We start from the raw sequence: 7,308 nt of genomic DNA on the forward strand, positions 1-7,308 counted from the left end.
ATGGCAGAGCTCGCACTGGATGAGCTTTAAGAACCCTTCCCACCCAAACCATGCTGGGATTCCACACCCCTGCCATCACCCTGTGGTGCCACCTCTGCTGAGCTGGAGGAGAACATCCCCAGCAGCCTGAGGGGTGGGGTTATGCCATGGGAAGAGTAAGGACGGGCCCAGCTGGGCGGATCTGCAAACCCCCCTCCCATGCCCAAGGGCACTGAGAACCTCCCCCAGCTTCACCAGGGGACGCCAGCTCGGGTGTGGGGCACAACCAGTCACCCAAAATGTGCTCCCAGTGCCCTGCAGAGTTCCCAGAGCCCACCCCCACTGCTCTGGGGGGGTTCCACGCATCCCTCCCCATGCATGGCCACGTCCATGTGTGACCCACACGTGCGGGGCCGTGTGTGCCCAGGGGTGCCCACGTGAGGCTGGGGTGCACACGGCTGTGCAGGGGTGCCCGGGGGGGCTCTGCTGAGAGGAGCCATCTCCCAGCCCGTGCTGATGCAGTTCAGCAATCAGAATAACTTCGCTGATGAATATTTAAGCCGAGCGCTGAATATTTAAAGCGTTCAATTATTTTAATGGCTTCTAAGTGTGACAGCGGGAGGGGACAGGGGGATGGCTGGCCCCCGGGTCCGGCAGGGCGGGCGGGATGCTGGGGACAGCCGCTGCTCTGGGTGGGGTGGGGACGCTCGTGGTGTCCCCAGCAGGGTGGTGGCACGTGGTTGGGAAGTCCCTGGCTGTGGTGAAAGCCCCGCGGAGCTGGGGACAGCTGTGCCCTGCCACCCTGGCAGCCCGGGCTCTGGTCCAGTGCCCTAATTCCTGCAGGAGCGGCCCCGGTGCGTGCCGGCATCTCACAGTGCCGACCCCGTCGTCTCTGCCACCAGCTGGGTCTGTCCCCGTCCCTGTGCCACCACAGCAGCTGCGTGGCCCTGTGTGGGTGTCACCACCAACACTGGGACGTGCCAGCCCTGCAGACACCCCTGGGTGACGTGAGGCCACGTGGCAGCACGATTGGGATGTCCCAACCTCTGTCACCCCACGGTCCCTGCGAAGATGAGTCAGTGGTGACCGACAGTGACCAAGGGTGGAGCGCAGAGTGCCCACCAGGCCTGTCCCCAACCCCACAGCCAGGTGCCACCCCCAGGACCTGCCCCAGCCCCACGGCAGGGAGGGTGGCCTGGAGCACGGGAGCACTTTCCCCATGCGTGCTCCCGCAGCCATAAATATTCATATTCTTATCCTAATTTTCCATGTACTTTTCTGTCACATCCAATTTTATTTTAATTTCCCTTTATAAACCTTCCCAGCTAATGCACTCCCTGCTCCCATGATTACCCCAATCAGCGGCGCTTTAAACACAATCCCTGCAGGCAGCTCTTGTTGGGAGCGCCGGGATCACTGAGCATCCACGCCCGGCTCCTGCACACTCCGGGGTTAAGCAGAGCTCCTTTGCCACCCCGTGGTGGGCACGGGCTCCCCGCGGTGACCAGTCCCGGGATTTGTCCCTTCCCAGGGGCCGTGTCCTGTGGTGTGGGTTGTGGGAAGTTGGGATTTGCAGTGGACAAGGCTGTCCTGGTCACTGGGCTGTCCCTGGGTAGGTGGGTGGCATCTTGCTGGCATCACCCTGGCTGTGGGTGAGCCCCGGGTTCTGGATTGCTGTGAGAAGGGGAGCAGAGGTTGGGCAGGATCGCTGTGCAGGGGCTTGGCCCTGCTGGTCAGAGTGCCAGGGTGAGCCACGGTCATGCCAGAACTGTGCCATGGTTATTCCAGGAATGTTTCAGAACTGTGCCATGTCTATGCCAAAACTGTAATATGGTCATGCCAGGGCTGTGCCATAACTGTGTCAGGCCTGTGCCAGAACTGTGCTATGGTTATTCCAGGAATGTGCCATGGTTATTCCAGGAATGTGCCAGAACTCTGCCATAGTCATGCCAGAACTGTGCTATGGTTATTCCAGGAATGTGCCATGGTTATTCCAGGGCTGTGGTTATTTCATCCTGTGCCACCTGTCCCTGCTCCCAGCAGGCACCAGCACTCCCAAGCAGTGCCCACAGCTGGCACTGCATGGGCACAGGGGTTGTGTGCCCCCTTTGTCCCTCACTGGGACTCTGGGCCAGCCTGGGCGACACCAGGACATGTCCCCAGTGGGTCAGGATGTGTCCCAACAGGGTCAGGATGTGTCCCCCTAGGGTAGGACTCACTCCCAGCAAGTTTCCAGTTGAGCAGAACAAATCTCCAGTGAGTCAGGACATGTCCCCAGCCGGACAGGATGTGTCCCCAGCAGAGCAGGATGTGCCCCAACGAGGTAGGACATGTCCCCAGTGGGTTGGGACAGGTCTCCAGTGTGTCAGGACATATTGCTAATGACTCAGAATGTCCCCAGTGGGTCAGGACAAGGCAGAACTTGTCTCTGGTGCCTCAGGACCTGTCCCTGGTGTGTAACAATGTGTCCCCAGTGGGTCAGGACAGGGCAGAACCTGTCCCTGGTGTGTCACAACGTGTCCCCAGTGGGTCAGGACAGGGCAGAACCCGTCCCTGGTGTGTCACAATGTGTCCCCAGTGGGTCAGGTCATGTCCCTAGCAGGACAGGACACATCCCCAGCAGCACAGGCCATGTGTCCCTGCCCAGGGACAGCCCCAGGGTGGGATCACACCGGACACGGAGCCCCGCCGGCTCCAGAGACAGAGCACAGAGAGGCATTTGTTCCTCACCATCCTCGGGGATGGGAATGGACGAGGCTGCGGGAGTCTGGCCCAGTCTCCAGCTGGGGATTCTCCCAAAATCTCCCCTCGGCAGGGCCGGGGTGGCTGCCGTGCTCCTGCCAGCCGTGGGAAGTCACTCAGGCTCCGCTCGCTCACTTCTGAAGACCTCTTGATAAACATTTATAAACATTTGTAGTATTTTAAATTTCCCCTCAATAATTTATGAATAGTTATTTTATATACTTTAAAGAGGGTAATAATGTAAAATTTATAAGGCGGGAGCACTCAGAGTGGCAGCGCGGCGTCGCGGGGCTGGGAGCGGGAGGCGCAGCCTTCCCCGCCTCTCCCAGCCGAGCCTGATTGAAACTTTAAAGGCAGCGGCAGAGGGGTAAAACGGGACACGGAGGGGACACCGAGGGGACACGGAGGGGACACGTGAGCCCTGGGACGCGGGGACGGGTGGCGACCCCGAGGGTGGACATGAGAGAGGCGGCGGATGGAGAGGGATGGGATGTGGGGATGGAGGGATGAGCGGTGGGGAGAGGAGGGAGAAGGGATGAGGAGAAGGAGGGAGGGAGGAGGGATGTGTGCGAGGGAGCGATAACCGCGGCGGGAGCGAAGGATGGAGAGAGGAGGGATGGAGGGAGCAGCAGGGAGGGGCGAGAAGCAGCTGGGAGCCAGAGATAAAGAGGGAGGAGAAGGGAGACGGCAACGAGTGCGGGAAGGTGTCAGGAGACGAGTGGATGGATGGATGGATGGATGGATGGATGGGAGATGAGCAGGGAGCAGGGAATGTGGAGAAGTGTCCACAGGGCTGTGGGGAAAAGAGCCGGTGTGCCCAGCACGGCAAGGGTGAGGGGCCAAGCAAGGTTTGGGGTTCAGGGGTGCAGGACGGGCTGAGAAGCACCTGGAGCCACAAGGATGGGAAGAAGCACATTTGGGATCATGGCAGGCAGCTCCCCAGAGCGTGGCTAGGGATGCACGTGTGCCAGGCAGGAGGGATGGCAGGGGAGATCGGGGAGCTGGGTCTGGGCACACGGGGTGTGAGAGAGCACACGGGGGGTGCCTGAGAGGGGAGGGAGTCTGGGAGGTGAGGGGTGTGCAGGGCTGAGTGAGTGTGCAAGGCACGCAGGGCCAGAGGGGAGTTCACAGTGACTGTGAGCAGGGTGGGAATATTTGTACAGGGATGAGTGTGAGCAGTGGGATTTGCTCGTGTAGAGATGAGGGTGAGAAGTTGGATTTGCTCCTGCAGGGATGAGTGTGAGCAGTGCTCGTGCAGGGAGTGAGTGTTCACATGCTGAGTGTTCAGGGTGCAAGAGCACATGCAGAGCACCAGTGCAGCTGCATCTCCAGGCAAGGAGGTGCCTGTGTGTGGCACAAAGGTGCCACCCTGTGCCCCAATGTCCCCAGGGTCCCCACACCAAGGTATCAGCCGGGCACAGCCCATCACTGGCCCCCCAAGGGGGGGAAGGGGCACAGTCCCAAGCTGAGCTCCTAAGAACTATCCTGAACCCTCCCAGCACAGGGCCTGGCTCAAGGACAGACCCCCAACACCTGCCAAAATTCCCATCTGAAATGTCCAGGTGAAATCCAGATGGAGAGAGGGATTTGTCATGGTGTGATGCCATTTCTCAGGCTATAAATAGCACAGGTAAATGTTATTTTTGGGAGCTCCAGAGAGGGTGTCAGGGAGAAAGGAACACACAGGTGGGAACCTGCAGGACCAGCAGGATGTGACAGCATCCACGGGGAGTGAGATCACGGGAGGTGTGTGGGGTGAGAGTGTGGAAGGTGGGAGTGTCCTGAGCAAGGTGTGAGGGTATCCAGAGAGGGGTGAGTGCTCGTGCAAGGCGTGCAAGACAGGACTGTGCATGCAGGTGACAAAGCCCAGGAGGGAGAAGAGAGGATCTGTCCCCAGCTGGGACAGCGATGCCACCACCCTGGGGCACAAGTGGGGGCACACAGAGCACAAAGCGTGGAGCAAGGGGAGGAGGGGAAGGGGTATCCTGTGTGACCTGACCTGGAAAGGGGAAGATGCTGCAGCCCTGTCAGCACAGGGATGATTTCCTTCTTTGGATGATAATTCCCAGCGTTTGGGGCTGTCAGGTTCCCGGTTAGCAGCTCCCCCCTCCACGGAGCTGCTCCGTGTAGTTGACACGGCAATTGTTTTCTGAAGAGAACACGCGACTCTCTTCTTATGTATTCCCTTTCCCGGTGTTTGTATTTGCTTCAAAGTCTCCTCATCACCCTGTTTGGTGACAAAAACTCATGTCTGGAGATCAGGGTAATGTGTTGCTTTTCAAAGCTCGGGGAGGAGGGGGTTGGCAGACATGGGTTTGCTGCATTATTTACTCCCCTGCAGCACCCTGCCTCCCTGGCAGCCCCCTCCTCGGGGTGCTGGGACCCCCACGGTGACAGATGGGACACTTCCAGGTGCTCGGCACCCCAGTGTGTGCTCTGGCACGGCTGGGGGCCCCCAGGCACAGCAGCAGCCAGGAGGAGGGGAGTGCTGGGAACCAGGGGATGCCAGGGTGAGGAAGCTCCCCCCAGGTAGGATTTGGAGCTCTTGCACCCTCCCAGCTTCGGTGCCATTGCGTCACGTCGCGTGGCACAGGGATGAGGTGCCTTGCCCTGCACCCATGGTCACCTTGGCTGGTGGCCTGTCCCCTCCTGTGGGGACACTGAGCACACCCAGGGGTGGGCACTGCCAGGTGTGCTGGCACAGCCCCGCCTCTTCCCTGTGTTCGGTGCCACGAGCACAGGCAGTTCTCTATCTAATTGATCAATTAATTATCTCCAGCATTCAGCTGCATATTGGTTTTAGATGAAGGGAGAGGCTAACAAGCGGATTAGGCGTGTGAGTCTTCAAGGAAGACGTGGGAGGAAGGGAGAGAGATAGGAACAGGGAAACACGGGATGAGGACTGTGACTGGTGAAAAGGATGGGGCTGGGAGCTGGATCTGGCACCGTGGGCACAGCTGAAGTGATGCAGGAACTGAGCAGAGGATGCTCCAGAAACGGTGATGCTAAGGCAGAGGATGCTCCAGAAATGCTGATGCTGACACCAGAGAATGCTCCAAAAATGCTGACATGGGATTGAAGGGGACGCTCTAGAAGGGTAGGGCTGAGGCAGGAGGGTGCTCTGAAAATGCAGAGGCAGAGGATGCTCCAGAAATTATGATACTGAGACACAGGATGATCCAGAAATGATGGTACTAATCAGAGGATGATCCAGAACTTCCACGCCAAGGCAGGAGGATGGTCCAGGAACGGTGGGACTGAGGCAAGAGGATGATGCTGTGCCCCAGAATCACTCAAGGGTGCCCAGTGCCCACCGTGACCTGCAGCCCTGGCCAGGCTCAGCCCCCAACCCCCCACCCTGCCCAGGGTGGCTGGGGACAGGCAGGGGACACTCCCGAGCCCCTGCACCTCCTGGAACCCGCAGACTGCCGGGCTCAGGCAAACCCAGGCAGCTTCCCAGTGACGTTCAGGAGAAAGGATGGCATGAGAGTCACCCCCAGCCGGCCCGGAGCTCCCCCGACCGAGCCTGGCAGTGGCGTGTCCCCAGGGATGGCCCGAGGAGGTGGCCGCCGGTGTCATCCATCGGGTCCGCCAGCGGGGCTCATTAAAGAGACAAGTTGTCGCTCAGGCTGCAGCCAGCCCCGGGGGCACTCCGAGCGCCGCGGGGACCCCTGGCACGGGAGGGCAGAGCCTTTGCACCCCCTGGGGACAGAGTGGGGACAGCGGTGGGGACAGCGGGAGCGCTGCACGGCCTCACCCCGCCACCCCCAGGCTGGGGGGACGGGGCCAGGCAGAGCAAGGGGCAAGGGGAGAGAGGTGACAGCACAATCACAGTCCCTGCCTGTCACCCCAAGACCAGCGCCTCGTTCTTGGTGTCACGAACTTACCCCACGTGTCACACGGGAGGTGATGGCCCGGTAATGACCGCAGGGAAGGGACAATAGGGTGACTTTCCCCGCAGCCCATCCTGCTGCCACCTGCTCCTTGGAGCCCTGACAGCCACGCCACAGCCTCGGGACCCTCTGCAGCACGAACACCCCACGGCTCCGTGTCACACAAGCGCTCAGTGGTCACACACGGAGCGAGGTGTGCGCGTGTACACCTGGAATTCAGCCTGGATCCTAAAATCGTGGAATCCTGGAATGCTTTGGGTTGGAAAGGACCTCAGATGATCTCATTCCACCCCCTACCATGGGTAGGACACTTTCTGCCATTCCAGGTGGCTCGGAGTTCCATTCAAGCCTTCTGTGCTCACACCCACGTGTATTCTATGGGATGGGGACACAGGGGAAACACCTCCAGGGGCTCCAACACCCCTCATCTCCCGGGAATGCTCTGCCCTGGGAGCTGCATGGAGGCACTCAGCCCACCCTCCGCGCCCCCACAGCCACCACCTCCACCCAACACAGCCTCGGGGGCAGCGAGCGCCCGCAGGCTCCTGGATGCCAACGCATCCCAGGGGTTTTGCCAGCTGGGAATTCTGGCTTGTCCCAGCTGATCTGATACTGGCACGGACGCAGCCACGTCCATGAATCCAGAGCTGGGCACCCGTCGTGCCACACCGCACGGGAAGAGCGGGAAGGAGGC

The sequence above is a fragment of the Cinclus cinclus genome, chromosome 14 (assembly GCF_963662255.1).
Source record: "Cinclus cinclus chromosome 14, bCinCin1.1, whole genome shotgun sequence".
Taxonomy (NCBI): domain Eukaryota; kingdom Metazoa; phylum Chordata; class Aves; order Passeriformes; family Cinclidae; genus Cinclus; species Cinclus cinclus.